The following is a 26,494-nucleotide window of genomic DNA, read 5'->3' on the forward strand; positions in this document are numbered from 1 at the left end:
GATTGGGCCCAGCAACAGAAGGTACCATTGCATCATGCAGTGATGATATGCCAGGTACCTCCCTATAGTGAGATAAAACATGTCACCAAGTGCGTAGAGATTATACTGAGAATAGAGATGGCTACCATCAGAGACATCCTGCATGATTCATACGGTCAAATTTACATGTTAGTATATTCCCATGCAGATTTGAGAGGCCGTCATAGGCCTACATGTCTATACCTTCTTGAAACAGCTCCTGAAGGATGTCGCTTAGTGTACGCTCTCCCTGATAAGGAGGAAGGGGTTACACTGCAGCAACCCTCCACTATAGGCCAAAGAGACTTTAATGTATCAAGTTATTCCCAGATTCTGTCCCCTTTGTCAGAGAAACCCCCCAGGAGATTACCGGTTACCCCTGTAGAGACTGGGGCCATCCCCAAACGAAATGTCTACTTTTCCAGTGTGCAAGGGACAACTGCCCCTAAGACCCCAGATCTAGTGGTTCCCTCATCTCCAACATCCCCAAAACCAGGCGATTCCCTATTGAGAACCACAAGTTCAGGAGAGAGTAACATATCTGAAATACTGCAAAAACTCTCAGAAGCCATAGTAACAGCTACCCATACCCACAGTTACCGTAAGCTGAAAGTGTTTTCTGGGAATCAACCTGTTCCTGCCGGGGAGGAGCCCTTTAAGGCCTGGAAGGATAATGCTGTACAATTATTGGAAGAATGGTCTTGTACGGATAACATAAAAAAACAACGGATAATGGAGAGTCTTCGTTTCCCAGCTACAAATATGATAAGGCTGTTTAGGGGAGTGAATGAACAAGCTACCGCACAAGATTACCTGAAAGTTTTGCAGGATGCGTATGGAAAATCTGAGGACTCTGATGATCTATTAATCAAGTTCCTAGCCACTAAACAGAAGGAACATGAGAAAGCTTCAGACTATATCAATCGATTACAATTGTCACTGGGAAAACTGTTTCATAATGGAGCAGTCACTGCATCTGAGTTGGATGCTCGACTATCCAAACAAATTCAGAAGGGAGGCCTTAGCAATGATCCAGTCATGATCATGTTAAGAGTTAAGTTGGATGATCAAGTCTTGTCCTATTCCACACTGATCCGAAAAGCAAAAATACTGGAGAACCAAATGTCCCCATCTCCTCCACAAAAAGGAAATTCTTCTAAAGCTGCAGATAAAGAGGATATGGAACTGTTCGTCCTTAAAAAAAAGGTAGCTGAATTAGAATTATTGTCTAAGTCATCGCCAAGAAGAACAGATTATTCTCCTACCAGGAGGCAGCACCGCAGGGAGACCACAGGAAGGTTATTCCCAGAGGAACAGTCCCCCCGAGGGAACTGTTTTAAGTGTGGAAAATCAGGGCATTTCAAGCGGGAGTGTCCCACTAATTCATCAGATACAGAAGTGGATGTGCTAGCTATTGAGCTGGAGGAGGCTCAAGCTACCAGTCCTTTCAGGAAAAGAGGAAAAAGAACCACACCCATATTATCTGTGGGGGCCAAGATCGGGCCCAAATCTCTGATACAGTTACAAATAGAAGATATTCATGCCTCGGCCTTGTTAGATACTGGATCCCAGGTCACCATCATTAATAGAGACTTCTATGACCATCATTTAAAACATATTCCCCTGGAGCCAGCAGGAGAGTTGCAGTTGTGGGGAGTGGGATCTCAGGCCCAGCCTGTAGAGGGATGTATAAGAGTGACAATAACAATCCCACAGTTAAACACAGGAATGATCTGCCCTATGGAATTGGAAGCTCTTGTATGCTCCATGAAGAAAACAATGTGCGCCCCAATAATTTTGGGTACCAACGCAAGAATGGTGCAGGACATGTTCAGGGCCTACCTAACTGAAGTGGGAGATGTATCTCTAACCAGACTGATGGAAGTCAGCCCTGTTCTAGGGAAAGAATGCCATCGACTAGCCCTACAAGCTAGACCAGGATCATGCCACTACTCAGGGAAAGAACCTTTATTTGTAAGGCCTGGAGAGACTAAGACTCTACGAGCCATAGCATCTATGCACCATGAAATATCAGGAGGAACCAGGCAATACCTCATTGAGTCCTTGCCTGAGGAGGATGCAAAAAAAGGGTGGACTCTCATACCTGAGGTGAAAGACTGGCGGAATCACTGGTGTAAAGATTTTCCCATAATGATAAGAAACTTAACACCCACAGAGATCAGAATTGATCGTCACCAGAAGATTGGTGTGATTCACTTGTTGGACCAAGTCTCTTCAGTAATGTCTGTAAAGGCAGAACAGGGAGGTGATCATGAAGGACCTATAGTTTTTGAACTGGAAGATTCTCCTCTACCACCAAAGTGGAGAGATAGCCTCCGATCCAAATTAGCTACTCGAGAGAAAGTTTTCTCGAGGAAAGAAATGGATGTGGGATGTGCAAAGAGTGCCACACATGCTATCAGACTTTCTGACCCAGCTCCTTTCAGAGAAAGATCAAGGAGAATACCCCCTCGAGATGTGGAAGATGTCCGGGATATACTCAAACAGATGGAAGAATCTGGCATTATTAAAGAGTCCAGAAGTCCATATGCCTCACCCATAGTGGTAGTTAGGAAAAAGAATGGCACAGTCCGGCTTTGCATAGACTATCGGACTTTAAACAAAAGGACTGTGCCAGATCAATATACTCTGCCACGGATAGAAGATCTGCTAGATGCCCTTTCTGGAAGCCAGTGGTTCAGCGTCCTGGACTTGAGGTCTGGGTATTATCAGGTACCCATGAAGAAGGAGGATCAGGAAAAGACAGCTTTCATCTGTCCCTTGGGATTCTACGAGTTTACCAGGATGCCCCAAGGGGTCACTGGAGCTCCCGCCACCTTTCAAAGGCTGATGGAGAAGACTGTGGGGGATATGAATCCCAAAGAGTGCCTAGTCTATCTTGATGACCTCATAGTGTTTGGAAGGACACCAGAAGAGCACGAACAGCGATTGCTGAAGGTGTTGGATCGACTCCAAGCAGAGGGTCTGAAATTATCAATAGACAAATGTCGATTTGCCCAGAACTCTGTTACATATGTAGGTCACATTGTTTCCGCACAAGGTGTGACAACTGACCCGACCAAAATTGAAGCGGTGATGAACTGGCCCAGGCCAGATAACATCAGTGAGCTGCGCTCATTTCTTGGATTCTGCGGTTACTACCGGAGGTTTGTGAAAGACTATTCAAAGATTGCTCGAGAGCTACACAACCTGTTAAAGACTACCTCAGCTATAGAGGGTGTTAAGGCGCCAAGTCCTAAAGACTCCTTCGGAAAGAAATGGACCTCAGGATGCGAAGAAGCCTTCTTAATCTTGAAGAAAAGACTCACAGAAGCTCCTGTATTGGCATATTCAGATCCCGAGAAACCATATGTGCTCCATGTTGATGCCAGTATGGAAGGCCTAGGGGCCGTATTGCATCAGAGCTACCCAGAAGGGTTAAGACCAGTGGCCTACATAAGTAGAAGTCTAACTGGTGCAGAGAAAAACTATCCGGTCCATAAGCTAGAATTCTTGGCGCTCAAGTGGGCAATTGTGGACAAGTTACATGACTATTTATATGGAGCAACATTCGAGGTAAGGACGGATAACAATCCGCTTACTTATATTCAAACAACAGCAAAGCTGGATGCCACAGGGCATAGGTGGCTGGCAGCATTGTCAAACTATAGTTTCAGCCTTAAATACAAGCCAGGCCCTAAGAATGTCAGTGCGGATGCTCTGTCCCGCAGACCTGGACTTCCTCCTCATGAAGAAAAGGAGGAATGGGAAGAAATCCCTGTGCCTGGGGTAGGAGCCCTGTGCCAAACATATGTTGTGGCTGAGAGGCAGGATGAGTTCTCTGAACTCAGAGGAATAGACTCCATATGTCACTCCCCAGAAGCCGTACCAGAGGTATTCTGTGCTCCAGCAATGCTCCAACAGTGGTCTCACATAACCAATGAAGACAAGAAGAAAGCCCAGTCACAGGACTGGTATATAGGTACAGTCCTCAAGGCAATGAGAGCCAAGAACCCTAAATTACTGAGCTCCCTTCCCATTGGACAAAGAGATTTGTACCGGAGAGAATGGAGTAAACTACATCTAGAAGATGGAATCCTTTATAGAATTATAAAATACCATGACCACCCTGGTCGAAAGCAGCTAGTGTTACCTCATAGATATCGGGGAATGGCCCTGAGAGCTCTCCATGATCAACATGGGCATCTTGGGGTAGACAAGACCTATGGCCTGGTACAAGACCGGTTCTATTGGCCTCGCATGAGAGAACATGTTGAACATTATGTGAAGACCTGCAGAAGATGTATTCAGAGAAAGACTCTGCCTGTGAGAGCTGCCCCTATGGGCCACCTGAGAAGTACAGGACCCCTGGATCTTGTGTGCATGGACTATCTATGTATTGAGAATGATACTACCGGAATTGGGAATGTTCTGGTAGTAACAGACCATTTCACCAGATACGCTCAGGCTTTTCCCACTAAAGACCAGAAGGCTGTGACCGTAGCCAAGGTCCTCTGGCAGAAATATTTTATGCACTACGGTCTGCCCAATCGAATACATTCTGATCAAGGTAGAGACTTTGAGAGTAAGCTGATCAAAGAACTGCTGGATATGTTGCAGGTTCACAAGTCCAGAACAACACCCTACCACCCTGAGGGTGATGCCCAGCCTGAGCGTTTTAATAGGACACTCCTAGACATGCTCGGGACTCTGAAACAAGTGGAGAAGCGGTCCTGGAGTAAGCATGTAGAAGCCATGGTCCACGCATATAATTGCACAAGGCATGAGTCTACAGGATTCTCACCCTATTTCCTAATGTTTGGAAGGGAAGCCAGACTACCGATAGATGTCCGGTTGGGGGTGTCCCCAGATGGGACAAAGTCAGACTCTCACTTCCAGTATGTGAGGACCCTCAGACAAAACCTTCACAGTGCCTACGAGTTGGCCACTCAAGCTGCGGCAAAAATGGAGGAACGCAACAAAAGAAGATACGATACCAAAGTGAAGCATCAGGAAGTCCAAGCGGGAGATAAGGTTCTCCTCCGGAATCTAGGGGTACCTGGGAAACACAAATTAGCAGACAGATGGAAGGATACCCTATTTGAAGTTGTGTCTAAGCTAAAGGGGCTGCCAGTGTATAATATAAAAGGCCCAGAAGGCCGGATCAAAGCTTGGCATAGGAACCATCTACTACCAATAGCCTATATCGATGAAGAGGAAGGGAGTAGTAGTGAATGGGAGAAAAGCACAACGGAGAGTCCTGAAAATGAGGCAGTAGAGACCCCAGAAGCTCTTAGTGCTGATGATCAATGGTGGTCTCCTCCTGCTGAGGAAACACAGCACTTTCCTTCCTCTCCTCCCTTAGCCTCCTCTACATTGAATCCCAACAGCCCCAACTTTGTGCCTGGGACCCCAAAAAGAGACTCTTGTATCATGGGAAAGCCAGGGTCTCAAGCATCTGGTGACCTCCCCACCCAAGTGGCCAGAGCTGAACATTCCCAGGAACATTCTGGACTTCCTCAGAGAGAACAGAGACTGGGTACTAGAATACGACAGCCTCCCAGGGTTCTTACTTACGATCAAGTCGGAGAACCCAGTTATGTACATATGCCCCAGGTACAGTCTAAAATGGTTGATTTACTGTATGCGGTTGCGGACATTATGAATGTTGGAACCTCTCTGTACTAGAATAAACTGTAAGATAGTTAACATTTGTTTATAGGACTGCATTTATTATTATTTATATGTTTTGTTTTTTCAATTTACCTCTTGGTGGAACCTTGCCAGTGGAAGGCAAGGATTTTACAAGGGGGAGAATGTAGCCCTTCCTGTTGAACATTTGCACCTGTATACATTCTGCAGGAGAAGTTGCCTAGGCAACTATTAGACTGGTTGGTCATGTGATCAAGTGAAACTGAAAGAAGAGTGTAAGACACAGGAGGAAGCAGACATGTCAGAGCAGTGAAGGTGTGTGTGAGGCCTGGCTGTGTGAGAGCTGCAGACTTCATCTTGTAAAGTAACAGCATTCCTCTGCTGATTTAGTGTATGCTGCCAGCTGCAGTCTGACCCTGTGAGAGAGCTGTGGAGAAGAATGCAGACAAAGTAAATGACTGGCAGACCTTGGAGTTTTCTTTCAGCCTGTGCAGAATCCTGTCAGTGGTAAGAAGTATCCTCTCTCCTTGTCATACTGACAGGGCATTCTGTCCATCACATAAACTTATAAACAGCTCTTCCTGTGGATTGCAGTTTCCTATGAGCTGCAACTGTTTAAATGCATGTGGATTACCTTAAAGGGCCCCAACATTTATGTGCACCAACTGGTACCCATCAGCCATTAGGGTGAAGCCTGAGGGTGGGTTCGCAGGTGGTTTGGGAGGGTGCTGGGCCTGGTTAGAGAGAGTCGGTGTGTTAGTTAGCCACTGTATTTCTTGCCTTATTTTTATTTACCATAATCCTTTAATACATGTTCATACTGTTTTACTGTTATTACTGTGTGTGTTGTAGTTATTTATTATGTTCCTGTCTGGGAAACCCATTCTAGCCCTGGATGCCCAGTCAGGTGGAGGCACTGCCACAGTCATGTACCCCAACTCCCAGGTAGCGGAGACTCAGGATCAGCCTGCAGAGCACATGGAGGTAGCTGGGGTAAAGACCCACAGGGGTAATTGTGGGCCTAGGCCAAACCCCGTTACATATGTCTGCTATTTCTGAACAAAGGGGATCCCAGACAAGCATTTACAACGATTTGTGCCATAATTGCACAAGCTGTTTGTAAATGATTTCAGTAAGAAACCTAAAATTGTGAAAAATGTTATGTTTTTTTTAATTTGATCGCATTTGGCGGTGAAATGGTGGCATGAATTATACCAAAATGGGCCTAGATCAATACTTGGGGTTGTCTACTACACTACACTAAAGCTAAAATTAACCCTACAAGCTCCCTAAAAGCTCCCTAATTAACCCCTTAACTGCTGGGCATAATACACTTGTGGTGCGCAGTGGCATTTAGCGGCCTTCTAATTACCAAAAAGCAACGCCAAAGCCATATATGTTTGCTATTTCTGAACAAAGGGGATCCCAGAGAAGTATTTACAACCATTTATGCCATAATTGCACAAGTTATTTGTAAATAATTTCAGTGAGAAATCGAAAGTTTGTGAAAAAATGTGTGAAAAAGTGAACATTTTTTTGTATTTGATCGCATTTGGCGGTGAAATGGTGGTATGAAATATACCAAAATTGGCCTAGATCAATACTTTGGGATATCTACTAAAAAAAATATATACATGTCAAGGGATATTCAGGGATTCCTGAAAGATATTAGTGTTCTAATGTAACTAGCACTAATTTTGGAAAAAAATTGTTTGGAAATAGCAAAGTGCTACTTGTATTTATGGCCCTATAACTTGCAAAAAAAGCAAAGAACATGTAAACATTGGGTATTTCTAAACTCAGGACAAAATTTAGAAACTATTTAGCATGGGTGTTTTTTGGTGGTTTTAGATATGTAACAGATTTTGGGGGTCAAAGTTAGAAAAAGTGTGTTTTTTTCCATTTTTCCTCATATTTTATCATTTTTTTTATAGTAAATTATAAGATATGATGAAAATAATGGTATCTTTAGAAAGTCCATTTAATGGCGAGAAAAACGGTATATAATATGTGTGGGTACAGTAAATGAGTAAGAAGAAAATTACAGCTAAACACAAACACCGCAGAAATGTAAAAATAGCCTTGGTCCCAAACGGACAGAAAATGGAAAAGTGCTGTGGTCATTAAGGGGTTAAATGTATATAACCTTTCATGGGGTATACACTCATCAATTTAAATATATTATCATATTTAGACATGACTGCATATTTATTTTAAAAATTTCCCATTGCATATTTACTATTAGAATATTGGCTATTATGTCAACTATTTAGTTTTAGTTAATAGCTTGTGATGGCTATTTAATTTGTAGTGAAAGGGAAATGCAACCATAAGTTAATCTTCCATGATTCAGACAGAGCAGATTTGAATGTAAAATAAAAATGGACTTTAATAATCACATAAGGTTCATTCTCATGTTATCCTAAGTTTGCACAAACTATATGCATAGGCTTATTAGCAGCAAAGCATTACTGGGTGATATCTGCTTATTTGTGGGTGGGCAACAATGCATAGTTGCAATGGTTAGCCAGATGTCTTTAGATACTTCACACTATTGCATATCTGCTCCTTAACAATAAAGACACCTTGAAAAATAAAAATTATATGTGAGCATTTCAGACAAATACATGCTCTATTTGGTTTTTAAAATTAAGTAACAGAAACGTTGAATTTCCATAACAAAAAATTCCCTTTATTTTTCTCAAAGTAACATTCATTATAAATACAAATTACGCATTTCACAATTTTTTAAATATAGTGTGTTAAATGTATCTTTCAACATGAGATATGCATATATGTAAAGTCGATTCTAATTTCACGCACTAGCACACAATCGATGTGCATTGTTGTAAACAGGGGCAAAACTACAGGGGGTGCAGAGGTCGCAGGTGCGACTGGGCCCCTGAGGGTGGGGGCCCAGTTTTAAAAAAAAAAAAATTATACATTTTTTTTTATAATAAAAAACGTTAACCTACCACTGCATGCACTGATATCATGTGAGTGTGACATGACTACAGGGGTTAGTGTTTCTGTTTTACCCATTGGTGTTTATATGTGTGTGTAGGGTGTGTGTGTGTGTATGTATGTGACTGTGTGTGTATTTATGCATGTATGTGTGTTTGTGTATGTTTGTGGAACCAGCAAATTATAGACCTTGTTACTACAGCATGGGGGGCAGGGGGTAAAAACAGTGTCACTCTACAGTACCACTATATACAGTACGGGAGGCTGGACCATGTCACAGACTACTGTGGTCACTTTATAAAGTACTGGGGCGGGTAGGGTCAGGCCAGCCATCTCACCGGCAGATTACAGACTGTGTCACTAACTTACTATATACAGTATTGGTGGGTTAAACAGTGTCACTATATACAGTTATAGGGGGTCAGACCATCTCACAGACTGTGGGCACAGGGTACCTCCTTTTGCAGACATGTAATCTGATTCACATTTTTTTTCTGTGTTAAATGTAAAAAAAAAAAAAAAAATGTATTAAATTCACCTTTTTTTGGAGGGGGGAGGGGCGATGGGGGGGCCCCTTCTTAGATTCTTGCACCTGGGTCCTGTGGTTTCTAGTTACGCCTCTGGTTGTAAATACATTTAATAGAGCACTGTCAATACTTCACAATGAGTCACAATATTTATTTAATAAACAATGAATACAAACAATGTTTACTTTTTGGAATTTAAATTATTTGTAAACTTTTATTAAAGAACTTGATCAATATAAAACATTGAAATGTGTCATAAACATTTACTAATGTGACTGGATTATATTTACTATTGTGAGAAAAAATACAATCTAGTTCAAATGTCAACAAAATATATTAATATTTAACAGATTCCGTATATTATATATGCGTCACATATATACGCATACCATTCTCATAATTTCTAATTTATTCTACATGCCAAATGTAGTAACAGAACCCACAGGAGGTATTTGTATGGAAGTTACAAAGATATGAATCCATGAAACATTAAGTAACAACAGAGTTCATCACACAAACATAACTTGACTCAGTATGGCCTCACAGGCATGCTTACAAAATTACATTATTTTATCCAATCAGATGTACATGTCCCATGGTATAGCTCATGTTTACTTCCCCCTATAAAAGTCCATTACACGTTGCCATTTTTGTCAGTTCTCTAATGCCTGCTGGTGTATATATATATATAGATCCAAAGTACCAGCACTCACTATTTGGTAGTCCAATGCCGGGGTGCTCTCAGAGTATCCATATAGAAATTCAAAGAAAATAGAGGCACTCTCCGTGTGCAAAGTGTTTAATCAAGTATTACAGAGTTAACGTTTTCGGGCTGTGATGCCCGTCCTCAGACTCCTGAAAAAAAACAGTGTATTAAGTGCTTACCCCACAGTGGCTAAATAGCCAGAGCTGTCCCGGACATCACTGACTCCATCGTTGCCGCATCGGAGCAAACCGGAAGTGATGCGTAAGCGTCATACGTCATCACGTTGGCGTCTGTAGCGCCGGAACCGCCCCTGTGTGGCAAGGGAAACAGTGCAAAGAAGTAATGCATATACAAACGTGTGAATACAATACAATATAAATATTGTAATAAAATGTTATAAACAAGGATATGGTGTGTTTTAATTGGTGTGTATACTGTGTAAATTACCAATATATGTGTTAAAAACATGTGTTTAAAAGATTACAGGGGGAATTTTACTCTAAGGGCGAATCATATTATATGATGGATGGGGGAGAAAGGAGCTATCAATAACAGATATGATATTATGTCGCTAAATGAAAGCGAATTACAAATGGAGTTATGGAGTTAATAGAAATAATAATCTTTAAATAAACTCCACCCTATGTAGACTAAGATACTGCACTATTATATGTAAGGTGTTTTTAGAACCATAAACATAACTGTATATATAGTGGAACTATTAATTAGTAGAAGTAGGTAAATAAGTTTGTATTGTAGTTGTTAAGACAGTTGTCATAGGTAACTACGCCAGTCCAATTGAGTGTTTAGACCCTGAGGGGATAAGGTACCCAATTCATAAGTCCATCTAACTTCCAATTGTAACAATCTTCATCCCCTATCGCCTCCTCTAGGGGATGGTGGTACATGATCAAGAAGAGTATACTTAAGATCTTTAACTGTATGTCTGGCTTGTGCAAAATGTCGTGCTACCGGCTGTTCTGATGTGCCTTTGTCTATGGCTAGACGTATAGATGACCTATGATTAGCCATTCTTGTGCGAAGGTCATCCTCCGTCTTCCTCACATAAAATATTCCGCAGACACAATGTAGAAGTTAAACTACATATGTGGTGGTACACGTCATTCTGTGTCTGTGGATATATTTTTTCTTTTTGTATAGATGCGAGAAGTAAGAGCCGATAATTAAAGCACTACAAGTAGTGCATCCTAGGCATCTAAAGCAACCCATTTTTTTGGGTTGAAGCCATGTTTTTATATCATAGTTATGAGTTGGATCCGTATGTACCAAATAGTCTCTAAGGGACTTAGCTCTTTTATAGCCCAACCTAGGGGGGGCAAGATGTTTAAATGGGAGTGTAGGGTCTGTTTTAAGGATCTCCCAATTCTTTTGCAAACTGTTCACTAAGCTTTGCTTATCATGGGTGTATGTAGTTGCAAATGTCATTCTTGGTTCTTTAGCTTCATCTTTAGTCTTTGTATCTCTCAGTCTTGAGATCCTGTTCAATCTTTGTCAACTGTTCCTGTGGGTATCCTCATTGGATAAATCTATCCTTCATCTCCACAAGTTGTTTTTCAGTGTTGGTCTGTTGTGTGTTATTTCTAATAACCCTCTGCAGTTGAGACTTAGGTAGGGCCTTTTTCAAGGCAGGAGGGTGTAACTGGTGTAATATAATAATGAATTCCTATCTGTATCCTTCTTATAAAGCGTTGATTGTAGTTTTCCTTCTTCCTTATAAAGATGTAGATCCAGGAAGTCTATCGCTGTTGTACTATAGTTCATTTTGAACTTGATGTAGACAGATGACTGATTAAGTTGACTGAACCACATGAGTAGGTCTTCTTCTGTTCCATGCCAGATTAATATCAAGTCATCAATGTATCGCTTGAACAGCAATAATCTTGGATCCTGAAAGAGGTGGGTTTTCATTAGTTTCAAATTCGGCCATAAATAAGTTGGCATAGGATAGGGCCATATTGGACCCCATCGCTGTGCCCATCAGTTGAAGATATAATTGTTTTTCGAATTTGAAGTAGTTAGTAGTGAGACAGAATTCCAAAAGTGTTAATAGTACCTCCGCTGGAGGGCCCACATATGGGTAATGTTGAAGCTGTCTGGTTATGGTATACGATTGGTGATGTAGCTACTGAAAGGAGGTGTGTAGGTAGCTGTCCAATCATGGCCCTCAAAACTCGGTCAATGCAAATGCACTTGCGGCGGGGTGCCAGCTGGAGAAAGTCGAGCAGACTTGACAAAATATAAGTACAGAGGTAGCAGCACTCCAAAGAAATAGAATAAAACCAGGATCTTTATTCTTCCAAAGTTAAAAAAGCAAACAAGGGACTTCCGGTGGGTGGCGTTCCAAGATGGCTGCACTCCTCTGAAGCTCTGAGGTACCTTGAGAAAGAAAACCTTTAAGCAGTCCGAACCTAGTGCCATCTGCATATCTCTTGACAGCTACGTGTCCGAGAAGCAAGGCGGATAGAGAAAATACAATCTTCTCTCCCACGGAAGTCATATTAAAATTAAAAAGCCGTTTGGCACAGTGGCGTGTCTTTAAGTGCCACACTGTATATAATAATCTTGACGGAATCATATTTGCAGATCTCTTTCCCGATGGAGACGGACAACTATATTACTGCACAGCTACTTGAAACTTTCCTGCCCATGCTGGATCACTTACTCCTCAGCTTTAAAACCTTACAAGAAGTGTTTAAATCAACTAGAGGGGCCTGCCTTAAGGACTGTGACTATGTGAATGAGCGATTTCACTTCCCAGTGCGAGACCCACAACATTTACCCGCCACAAATCTACAAAGATCAGCTGCAGCTGACGACCCAGCAATCCTTATCTCAAACTTGGCTGTGGGACCTCTGTCTTGCAACATGGAACAGGCCCTACACTCATCGTACTTACCTGCTAGGGATGCTATGGGACCGGAGAGGCTCTGTGAAGCCTGCATATTAAGCACTCAAATGGTGGATCCAACTTTGGGCACTGAGAGACAGGGCAGGGAATCGTTACCTGTACCTGAACCGTGGCAGGATTTATCCACTGCAAGTTCTATGAACTTAGACACTGAAACCGATGGCGGTTTCTCGGATGCATGGCGGCTCGTAAGTCTTGGCCCGCAGTGGGCCCTTCCCAACACACCACTTGGAACCCCTGCACTTACAAGAGATGCAGCAATGTTTTCCCACCAGCGCTTGCAGCTGTCGGGTGGACTATCTCTCCCGTACTGTCTCGCACATAGAGCAAACTGGCTGCTTGTTTGTTGCCCCTCTGATCTGCCACAAGACACTACTGCCCCGCAGGCCTCGGAGCTACTCTCTGAATGGGGCAATTGCCCTCTTGGTATGCTCATGTCCGTGACTTTCACTGTGAAGCAGCCCCCCTTCCCCCCGCAAAAAAGCTGCTATCATCTTGGACAGAGACCTCGGGTCGTATCCCGGGCTGGAGTCGGGTAATCTGTTTTTTGCCTGTGACCCAGCCGACTGTGTACCAGGACAACCTTAAGAGCTAATTCCCATGTTATACAAATTTAGTATATTTGAACACTGACATATGCTTGAACTCCATCAAATATGTTAACTTGTGGGCTAACAGCTTCTATGTTTCCTGATTTATTTTTGGTTTTCTTAGCCTGGCTAAGTTATGTGTGTGGGTGTTACTGTTCTATTTACTTTTAACTGCGTTAATATTGTCATTATTTACTTATTGTTTAGTTTTATTTTAAACCCCCTAGGGGAGGCTGTGGGTAAAGCAATGAGAGATTTATAACCTGACATGCTAAATTTTGAAACCATCTGGGTGGTATCCTGGGTAGATTAGAATGTTAAAGCATGTTGCATAAGCAGCGCTCTTGATTATATAAGCACACTATTCATCCTGCAATTACTTCTAAGAGAACACTACGAATATCAGTACCCTTAACTTTGAGCAGCTTTTCACTATTGTGCAACTATATAACAAGTAACTATGTTCCCACACTCAGGATATCGCACCTCCCTATGTACATATTTTAAATAGCAAAAACCCTTGTTCTTGTGACCTGAAAATTGAATATCAATCTGAGCCCCAAGGTATCTCTCATAATGGCCAGGAAATCTACTCATTTTAAATACATCTGTCATTATGTTAACCAGCCTAATAACCCTAGTTTCATGCCAACAACATAGAAGACGTCATAATACTGTGTAGATCAGCTGTATGCAATGCTACTTGGCAGCCCAATCTGCTATACTCCTTTAGGAAATCTTCTGTAAGCGCTGTTGGAGGAACCACCTGGTCGTACTGTCAACCATGTCAGGCCTCATAATAGTACCATCAATAAGACTGTTTAATCTGTGTGTATCTGCTTGATATGCCTGTGGATGTGGACTCACACGTACATAACACTCCGGATCTTCACGTATATCTCATCTTGTAATACCTCTTGCTTTTAGGTAGTGAACAAAGGGAAAACTTTTATTTTTTTAGCTTTGCTTTTCCTGTCCTATTTATAATTTTATAATTTCATAATTTTATTCTGTGCAGTTACTGGCTTGAGGCTGTCAATCTGAACCTCCTTGTTTCTCCCACCATACAAGATACTGTTAATGCTGAACACATCGGCTATTTAGATTACAATGCAAAGCATTATAAAATCTGCTTGGCTGTGTCTTGCTTGTATTGACGCTTAATGCCTCCTCCCAGCTCCATGGAAGCAACTTGATTTAAGGCAGAAGATCTATGACAAAATTAGTGTAACATTTTTAGTACTGGCTAATGACTTGCTTAGCACCTTAATATATTATCCCACGCTGCTAGTAACTCTATTGCTAATATAGTTTTGGGCACTGTACATTGTGATGTGACTCCCAGCATCATTTTTTTTTTTTTTTTTTTTTTTTTTTTTTTTTGGGTTTGACTGTTTGAACTTGTTTGCTTGTTTGGTTTGTGTGTCTGTATTTTAGGCTAGATAAGAATACAAAAATAAAACCCCAACATCGTGGTACAAATGAATACATATATTACAACATTCTCTAACTCATATAAAGCTTTTCTAGACTTCAATACAAACATGAGCACATGAGAAATATGCTACCATATTTGATAAAATTGTGTTGTTGCACGTTGTTATATCATAGTGACCTATCAATTGTATAGTACCTTTCCGCACCCTGCGTGGTGTATTACTGATTCGTGTTTTACCACTGTACCATTTGTTGGTTATAAATAAAGGTTTCGGGGTGGTGGGGTGGGAGAGGGAGTTGGGGTAGGATAGGTAGAGTTCTGTTAGGGCTATGAGGGCGGGACTTGGGAAGGGTTTTGAAATAGAAAATATGAGAGTTAACTATGTGTGAAAAATACTTTTATCATTTGTAATTGACAAACATTGGAGTAATTGTTATGTTGAGAGACTTTTAAAAGACACTATTCCCAATTGTGTTTGGGATGGACTTTTTGTGAATCTGATGTAAATGTTGCTTTTCACCTATGTTACTCTCAATAAAAAGAATTAAAAAAAAAAAAAAAAAGCAAACAAAAAATTTGTGTAATGCAGTACAGCACAGCACATGAGCAAACAAAGTTTATACAATTGCAAGTTTAATACCTGCATTTTTATGTATATGTTTTCACATTAACATAACTTTGATGTATGGGTTATATTCTGCAATCCTCCTTTTATAAGAATTGTCTGAGAATTTCTGAAATTGTGAAAATATGGTACATCAAATTGTCAAATATTTAACTAAATTTCTTTAATTTGTATTATTGGACCAAATAAAATTAAATTAGTCCAAAAAAATAATATGAATCCATGAGTGAGGCTAGTTGTAGAATTATGTAAACAAATTCACCTATTATTGACATATTTATTATATGTGGGTTAAACTCAAATATTTATAAAACTTTTTTAAATTTGAATTATTATTTAATATTCAATAATAGGAGCCAACAACGTGTTTTCATTTTTACATGAAATTGTTTTTATTCACATACATATGTTTTTTATCCATTGTTATTCACGTTTGTAATATTATTCTTTTTTTCCTTTGTGATGCACCATTCACAACTGAGTACTTTCTTTTGAGGGTGTGTATAGCCCTTGAAATTTTGATTGGTTAGAAACCAGTCAAATGGTGCACCACACAGGTGGGGAATCATCCTATGATTAAGTGCTGAACAGCACGAAACATGTTAGGACTCCGCTCCCCTTTCCTGTGACTTTTTTTTGCTCATGTGCTGTGCTTTACTGTATTACACAAATTTTTTGTTTGCTGTTTTAACTTTGGAAGAATAAAGATCCTGGTTTTATTCTATTTTTTTGGAGTGCTGCTACCTCTGTACTTATATTTTGTCAAGTCTGCTCGACTTTCTCCAGCTGGCACCCCGCTGCAAGTGCATTTGCATTGACCGAGTTTTGAGGGCCATGATTTGACAGCTACCTACACACCTCCTGGCTGTAGCTACGTCACCAATCGTATACTGATTCTACCTGAGCTACCGACGCTGCTCGCCGAGGACGACCTGTAAGGAGCTGCCAGTAAGTGCGTTTCTTTATATTTAAACATTTGATTAGTAAAAAGAACGCAATACTGTGACATTAATGGGACTTGTGTGACATTATTTTGGACATCTGTATTATGACAAACCCCGGAGTTTGACTGTTTGCAAACATTACGATAATTTAGTCTGAATCATTCTGACTCTTCACAGAATCAGCTGTTGCCCGGGAAGCCGTATTCAATTGCCATATGACAGGTTATTATGGGAATTATCTAAAAATTATTGCAGCAATTAAAGCAGAATAAACTTGTTTTATATTCAATCAGTGTTTGGCGGTGAATCCGCTACTGAGTTTAAACCGACAGCGAGCTGGTTGTTAACCCTGTGATCCCGATATTGGACATTCCATCTTGTTAATTTCAAATTTATGTCTTTGGGATATATTTGCAGCCTCAGCAGTTGATGTTTAAACACGATTCTGAATGAACTGACATTTCAACTGTGACTCCCATACATATACTACGCTGAATTCCGGAATTAGTCTCTTGTTAGTCACAGTGGTAATACAGTTTTATCTGCTTTTGTTATACACAGAACCACTTGTTAACAGAGAGTCTGCCAGTCTGCTGTAAGCCACAGTGGTAACAAGGCTTTATCCGCTTTTGCCATACACTGAATCAGTTGTTCAACGGAGAGTCTGTGTTTTTTATGTTAATTGGAGTTAAAGTATAACACATTGCACTCTGACTATACTGATTTTGGTCGAAGATAACTGTGGTGTATATACACACTTACTGTGACCAAGGCTTCTGGATAAAGTGATACCAGTCCATTCACCAATTGCCCTGTCCAAAATAATAAATAAAAAACAAATGTATATTTCTAAATAATTAATGCACTTAGGTTTTGAAATTTAGTTGCAGTACAGCACATTTTTTATACAACACATCAGCATTTTACACAATCATGGAGGGGGAGGCAATTAGCCTCAATAAATCTATTTTTGATGCACAAAGTAGAAAGACCTATTTTCAGTCGATTTTCTCATTGGAAGATAAGGAATTTGTTGACAAAGATATAAAGAGTTTATTTAACCAACTTGAAAGGTTACTCATGATGGATCTTCGTTTGATGTGGGATGTAGTAGCATTTGAGCACTATCTTCAATCTAAAAGAATCCCCAGAGGACTAAGGATAAAAAAAGTTTCCTTCTTACGATTTAAATGATGATGATCTTACAACTGAGTGGAAAGATGCACTTACTACTTGTTCACTAACAATCATCGATATTCTTATCAGGAGCAAAAATTCCAAAAGAGTCTCTTTAAAGGGACAGATCTTTAGCATCAAACAGGAATTAAAGAATCATAAACAAGATGAGGAATATACTGAATTAAAATCCACCATGAAGAAAATAATACGGAAAAGTGACAGTGAACTGGCATCATTGAAAGGCAGAAGATTTAATAGGGATCAAGATGATTATATAAAAAACAATGTGTACGATTGGTCCAGATTTAGCAGGCGACTGCAAAGGTTTTCTGTCAATCACAGAAGCCATGACTCAAGTGCAAATACAGATACAGATGGGGAGAGCCTTAATCTCAACAAAAGTAAAGTAAAATAAAAAATAAGAATAAACACAAGAACAAGCACAAGAATAATTCACATTCAGCAAGTGCATCCATATCCATGTCAGAACCTAAATCCATCTTAAAGAAAAATCATAAGAAAAAAAGCAAGAAAGTAGTGTTCTCATCAACTGAATTGGATACTTCTGATCAAGATTCAGTCTCTTCAGATGAGAGCTCCTCCTCCTCTTCTTCTTCTTATTCTTCTCTTTCTGCCCCTCCCTTACTCTTGTTGCAGGATTCGTCACATGAAGAACGTGGGAAAAAAGAAAGTGATGTCCGCCCTAAAGCAAGAACACAAGAAATCCCTTTAGGAAAAGGAAAAGGATGAGCAGAGCCGGATCCAGGACAAGGAAGAAGAGTTTCAAAGAGGGGGCCCAAGAAGAACTAGCCCTCAGTGTGATCAATTTATCGGACTTCCAACTTACCAATGACCATATCACTGTTCTATCTAAGGGTTTGGGCTTTGCTCCAACTTACAATTTTTCAGTTTTTAATACTTTACTCGATGTCAACAAATTTGTAAGGAAGTTAACGTTACATAAGCATTTCCATAACTCTGTTGATGGTAGTGAGATTGATGATGATGATGATGTATTGAATGAGGTCCGAGAGGACCATATTAATTCATCTGATCCCAGTGCCATTGTACCAGACATGAATTTGATTCAAAATTTTGATTTTAAAGACATATGTGCTTTGGAGCAATTAAAAATTCTGGGAAACGATGGTACTGAGATCAATGATTTACTTGCACCTAGACCAAAAAAAGTAAAATCAAATTTTTATCCTACTCAATCCAGAGGTACACATATTAACCTTTTTCAAAAACAAGTGGAGAGGGAAATTGTACATTTAGGTAACCAAAGGTCACACACTAACAGCCATGACAATCTTACAAACAAACAGAAGATAGCCATTAAACAATTAGAAAGCCAACAAGATCTGGTCATTCGCACATCAGATAAAGGTGGGAACGTGGTTGTAATGTCCAAAACACAATACATTAATGAGGCATATAGACAATTAAACGATGGAATCACATATAGAAGGTAAACATCTAATCCCGAGAAAGAATTCTCCAGGAAGTTCGACAGACTGCTTGAAGATGCCCTTGAGTTGGGTTTCATATCCAAAGAGGATCATGCATCATTAATACCATTATATCCAGTGACGCCCGTCTTTCACCACCTACCTAAACTACATAAGGATCCAGTCAACCCACCAGGTCGCCCAATAATTTCTGGGATAGGCTCATTATTTGAGCCTTTATCTGAGTGGGTTGACTCAGTGTTGCAACCCTTGGTTGAAGGTCTGAGTAGCTATTTAAGGGATTTTTCCCATTTGCTCACAATCATTAATAAAATCAAAGGGAATGTTGATTACAGATGGGTGGTGATTGACGCGGTCTCACTGTATTCATGTATACCACATGCTCTGGGCATACAGGCGGTCTGTTTCTTCTTGGATAATTATACCAATTACTCAAGGGAGTTTAAACTGTTCTTTTGTGAGACTGTCGAGTTCCTGCTGTCTCACAATTATTTCATGTTCAATGGTGAATATTTCTTACAAACATGTGGTACAGCGATGGGGGCGAAATTTGCGCCCTCATTCGCCAATTTATTTGTGGGATGGTGGGAGCTCGGCAGCCTCTACAACAGCAGTAATCCGTTTTTTGAAAACATATGCACATATATGAGGTATATAGATGATCTCATTTTTGTGGTCAAAGGTGATTTCGTCTTTGAAGAATTCCTGGATTATGTGAATAATAATAATCTTCACTTGAAATTCACTGGTGAGATTCAGGATAAGGAAATACACTTCTTAGACCTTACTTTATATGGTTCAGTGGAATTTAATAAGGTGATTACAGATACATTTAGGAAGCCGACATCTGGTAATACGATTCTACACGCCACTTCTTGCCACCCCAAGCATTTAATAAAATCAATTCCTAAGAGTCAGTTTCTGAGGCTTCGTAGGAACACAAATTCTGATGATCTGTTTAAGCATCAAGCCGGTAAATTGATGGACAGATTAATTGCCAGGGGCAATAATTCTGATGTATTGCAGCAGTCATTGGAGGATTTCAAGAAGAATTATAACCCTTTATGTAGTAAGGGTAAGAAAGAGGCGTTTGATAAAGATGTAGTGTTTTTTTCTACAGAATTCTCCTTACAGTTCAATGATTTATGCAACATCATCAAAAAGAATCTGCCTATACTCAAGGGTGATAATGCCTTGGCTAAAGTTGTTGATAAGATCAAATTTGTGTCAAAAAAGGCACCAACACTTGCTAGGAAACTTGCCCCCAGTATGATCAATAATAACATCAGAGAAAAAGGCTCGCAGTGGCTTAATAAGAAAGGGACCTTTAAATGCCTGTCAAGGAATTGTCAGACTTGTCAACATATCTCTATGGGAATAGACTTCATCAGTTATTCAACCAAAGATAAATTTAAGATTGATCATTATGCCAACTGTGGTACGACTTTTGTAGTCTATCTCATAGAATGCTCGTTGTGTTTGGAACAGTACGTTGGTCAGACCTCACGTGCCCTCAGGTCCAGGATAGGGGAACATAAAAGAGACATAAAGAATTATAATAAAGATTCAAGTGTAGCCAGACACTTTAATGGTTTACATTTTACTGATCAACCTAGGTTTACAGTCAAAGTAATAGATATAGCCAAAAGGCCTATTCGAGGTGGCAACATATACACAATACTTTCCAAAAAAGAACTTTACTTGATATGGAGACTCAACACTAGGACACCCTATGGTCTCCAAAAAGAATGGGACATCAGCTACTTTGTTGAATAAATTTAGTCAGAGTGGGATGATTATATGTGATCAGTATGATTGAGGACACTCGTTGTCCTATATCATCCGTCTAGCTGTAATGTTTATCAGTTTATACAATTGCAAGTTTAATACCTGCATTTTTATGTATATGTTTTCACATTAACATAACTTTGATGTATGGGTTATATTTTGCAATCCTCCTTTTATAATTCCCCTTTACCTTTGGACAATAGGCCCTATTGTATCATCTGTGTTCCTTGTATTTGATAGGCAATGACTATACTGATGTATCTTTGACATATACATATATATATATTTAATCTTTGACAAGTTAATATGTAGTACATTGGGCACAGTAAAATGAATCAGTTTTCTAAGGGAGAAATTTCTCCCTCCTTTCTTCAGAATTGTTTGAGAATTTCTGAAATTGTGAAAATATGGTACATCAAATTGTCAAATATTTAACTAAATTTCATTAATTTGTATTATTGGACCAAATTAAATTAAATTAATCCAAAAAAATAATATGAATCCATGAGTAGAGTGAGGCTAGTTGTAGAATTATGTAAACAAATTCACCTATTATTGACATATTTATTATATGTGGGTTAAACTCAAATATTTATAAAAGTTTTTTCAATTTCAATTATTATTTAGTATTCAATAATAGGAGCTAACAACAAAGTTTTTTCATTTTTACATGAAATTGTTTTTATTCACATACATATGTTTTTTATCCATTGTTATTCACGTTTGTAACATTATTCTTTTTTTCCTTTGTGATGCACCATTCACACCTGAGTACTTTCTTTTGAGGGTGTGTATAGCCCTTGAAATTTTGATTTGTTAGAAACCAGTCAAATGGTGCACCACACAGGTGGGGAATCATCCTATGATTAAGTGCTGAACAGCACGAAACATGTTAGGACTCCGCTCCCCTTTCCTGTGACTTTTTTTTGCTCATGTGCTGTGCTGTACTGCATTACACAAATTTTTTGTTTGCTGTTTTAACTTTGGAAGAATAAAGATCCTGGTTTTATTCTATTTCTTTGGAGTGCTGCTACCTCTGTACTTATATTCTGTCTGGTTATGGCCCTAAGGCCTAGATGATGTGGAATAGCAGTATATAGACTGGCAACATCAAGTGTTACCAGGATGTCTGTAGTGTCTAGCGGTCCCAGGTTCTCAATTATATTGAGTAACATGTTAGAGTCCAGTAGGAATGTATTTGTGTGTCTTACCAAAGGCTGTAGAAATAAGTCCACAAATTTTGCCAGTGGTTGGTGTAGAGATTGAATAGCAGACACAATGGGCCTTCCTGGAGGGCTTTCCAGCCTTTTGTGAATCTTTGGGACTGTGTAGAACACAGGTATCCTGGGATACGTTGTTTTTAAAAATTTCAACTCCTGTTTGGTGATGAAGCCGTTGTTAAAGGTTTGTTCCAAGTAGTTATCAATTTTATCCTTAAAGGCTTTCGTAGGGTCTCTAGGCAATTTACGATATGTTTGAGGATTTTCTAGCTGTGACAGGGCTTCCTCTTGATAGTCCTAATAATTTTGGAGGACTAGGGGAGGCCCCTAAACAGGAATCTAGTGGCGAACAGATTCAGGCTACAGGTGTGATGACACGCTCAAAAAACGGGGGAGCCAGAGACCACACCCCAGAAGGGGCGGTCATAAAGAAAAAGCCCCCACGACCTCCCAACATACAGAAGCCAGCATAGTGGTGAATCTGAGCAATAGAATGCTTTCTAACATAGAAGAACATGTGCTTAATAGGGGTTTAACATTCATTCCAACATGCAGTACAGACCATTTTGGGTTATATATAGACCTACAGAAATTCCAGAGACAATTAAAACTGAAAGAAAAATTTGAAATATAACAGAGCCAGAACAAACACAGCCCAAATTTAAGAAAAAGTCTACTTTGAACCCCAAAGTCACAATGCTAGCATCCATACCTACCACAGACTGACAACAATGGATATGACACATCAAATACAACAACAAAAAGTCAGAGGCTACAATAATCTGTCTAAGAAAGAACGTGAAGCCATACGTAGTTTGGCCAAAGATCCCACCATCATCATCCGAGAAGCGGACAAGGGTGGAGCCATAGTCCTCCAAAATTATAAGGACTATAAAGAGGAAGCCCTGTCACAGCTAGAAGATCCTTAAACATATCGTAAATTGCCTAGAGACCCTACGAGAGCCTTTAAGGATAACATTGATAACTACTTGGAACAAACTTTTAACAATGGCTTCATCACCAAACAGGAGTTGGAATTTTTAAAAACAACGTATCCCAGGATACCTGTGTTCTACACGGTCCCAAAGATTCACAAGAGGCTGGAAAGTCCTCCAGGAAGGCCCATTGTGTCTGCTATTCAATCTCTACACCAACCACTGGCAAAATTCGTGGACTCATTTCTACAGCCTTTGGTAAGACACATGAATACATTCCTACTGGACTCTAACATGTTACTCAATATAATTGAGAACCTGGGACCACTAGACACTACAGACATCCTGGTAACACTCGATGTTGCCAGTCTATATACTGCTATTCCACATCATCTAGGCCTTAGGGCCATAACCAGACAGCTTCAACATTACCCATATGTGGGCCCTAAGGCAGAGGTACTATTAACACTTTTGGAATTCTGTCTCACTACTAACTACTTCAAATTCGAGAAACAAATATATCTTCAACTGATGGGCACAGCGATGGGGTCCAATGTGGCCCCATCCTATGCCAACTTATTTATGGCCGAATTTGAAACTAATGATACCCACCTCTTTCAGGATCCAAGAATATTGCTGTTCAAGCGATACATTGATGACTTGATATTAATCTGGCATGGAACAGAAGAAGACCTACTCATGTGGTTCAGTCAACTTAATCAGTCATCTGTCTACATCAAGTTCAAAATGAACTATAGTACAACAGCGATAGACTTCCTGGATCTACATCTTTATAAGGAAGAAGGAAAACTACAATCAACGCTTTATAAGAAGGATACAGATAGGAATTCATTATTATATTACACCAGTTACACCCTCCTGCCTTGAAAAAGGCCCTACCTAAGTCTCAACTGCAGAGGGTTATTAGAAATAACACACAACAGACCAACACTGAAAAACAACTTGTGGAGATGAAGGATAGATTTATCCAATGAGGATACCCACAGGAACAGTTGACAAAGATTGAATAGGATCTCAAGACTGAGAGATACAAAGACTAAAGATGAAGCTAAAGAACCAAGAATGACATTTACAACTACATACACCCATGATAAGCAAGGCTTAGTGAACAGTTTGCAAAAGAATTGGGAGATTCTTAAAACAGACCCTACACTCCCATTTAAACATCTTGCCCCTCCTAGGGTGGGCTATAAAAGAGCTAAGTCCCTTAGAGACTATTTGGTACAAACGGATCCAACTCATAACAATGAAATAAAAACCTGGCTTCAACCCAAAAAAATGGGTTGCTTTAGATGCCTAGGATGCACTACTTGTAGTGCTTTAATTACCGGCTCCTACTTCTCGCATCCATACAAAAAGAAAAAATATATCCACAGACACAGAATGACGTGTACCACCACATATGTAGTTTATCTTCTACATTGTGTCTGTGGAATATTTTATGTGGAAAGACGGAGGATGACCTTCGCACAAGAATGGCTAATCATAGGTCATCTATACGTCTAGCCATAGACAAAGGCACATCAGAACAGCCGGTAGCACAACATTTTGCACAAGCCAGACATACAGTTAAAGATCTTAAGTATACACTTATTGATCATGTACCACCCTCCCCTAGAGGAGGCGATAGGGGACGAAGATTGTTACAATTGGAAGCTAGATGGACTTATGAATTGGGTACCTTATCCCCTCAGGGTCTAAACACTCAATTGGACTGGCATAGTTACCTATGACAACTGTCTTAACAACTACAATACAAAATTATTTACCTACTTCTACTAATTAATAGTCCCACTATATATACAGTTATGTTTATGGTTCTAAAAACACCTTACATATAATAGTGCATGGATATCATGATTAACTCTGTCTCTCACTAACTAGCTCTCACTCTCACTAACTAAGTCTCACTCACTAACTCTCTCTCTTTTACTAACTAACTCGGTAACTCTCAAAAACCTCCAATGCCTAGACCTGCACCTATCTCGAAAAAGCAATACAGTCAAAAAAGCCATGTTTCTAACATGCTTATATACCCTCTGTAAATGTTTAATGATGTACCGGTTTGCAAAGTAAAGGAGGTCCAGGTGTGGTTTAGTAATGATTTGCATGTATGCAATGTGTATTAGTTTTCTTAAGTTGCGCATGCTCATATGGAGTTTGTAAATGCACATATGTATTTGTGGAATGTGTACAATGCGATGATGTCATAGTGATCGTTTTGCATAACATTCTCCTAATTTAGTATCCCAAAATCTAAATGGTGATTTCTGTTCGTATCGTATTAGTTAAGTGTTGTAAAGGTTTATTTTGTAATAATTTTCTGTAATCGTTAATGCAAATGTTTGGTTTGTGTATCAGTGTGCAATTCATTTTTCATGTTGTTTTGTTCCGTGATGCAGATCGCAACATATTTTCCTAATCCTTGTTTAGAGGCCCATTTATCAAGCTCCGTACGGAGCTTGAGGGCCCGTGTTTCTGGCGAGTCTTCAGACTCGCCAGAAACACAAGTTATGGAGCAGCGGTCTAAAGGCCGCTGCTCCATAACCCTGTCCGCCTGCTCTGATGAGGCGGACAGGAATCGCCACAATTCAACCTGATCGAGTACGATCGGATTGATCGACATCTCCCTGCTGGCGGCCGATTGGCCACGAGTCTGCAGGGGGCGGCGTTGCACAAGCAGCTCTTGTGAGCTGATGGTGCAATGCTGAATACGGAGAGCGAATTGTTCTCCGCATTCAGTGATGTCTGTCGGACCTGATCCGCACTGTCGGATCAGGTCCGACAGGCACCTGATAATTCGGCCTCTTACTGTAAATGTGTAGTATTAGTTATAAAGGATTGTGAATGTTGAATGCGTATGTGCTATGTTGTGTGAGCGATTGTTGTTTGTACATTTGATCTGATTTTAGTTTGTGTTCATGATGTTGTATGCATGATATGACAGAGCAGTGTGTAGTTCTCGCGATATCGAGTGTTAGAAGACAAATCCGTGTATTCTTCATTTTGCATTGATCTCTGAGGGAGATTCCATTATGCGTCCGTGATTCCGCTAGGGAAATAAACACGGTACTCGTATTACCGCGATGCGTAACGAGGTTCTTTTCAGACTTGTAATCCCAACGTTATAAAAAGTTTTCAATGAAAATAACGAACACGCTCATTGCGAACAGCCATTATGCATAACTTGTAATCTAGCTGAATGTGCTTTATACAAAAAAATCATAACCAAAAAAAAATAGGGTGGGTCTCATGGACTCTTGCCACTATGAAATAAATTAATTTATTAGGTAAGTTCTTACATAAATTATGTTTTCTTTCATGTAAGTGGCAAGAGTCCATGAGCTAGGGACGTATGGGATATAATACCAAAGATGTGGAAGTCCACAAGTCACTAGAGAGGGAGAGAGAAAATAAAAACAGCTATTTCCGCTGAGAAATTAAATCCCAAAAAATAATTGTTTTCTTAAAAATGTAAAAAAAAAT

The sequence above is a fragment of the Bombina bombina genome, chromosome 2, assembly GCF_027579735.1.
Source record: "Bombina bombina isolate aBomBom1 chromosome 2, aBomBom1.pri, whole genome shotgun sequence".
Lineage (NCBI taxonomy): Eukaryota > Metazoa > Chordata > Amphibia > Anura > Bombinatoridae > Bombina > Bombina bombina.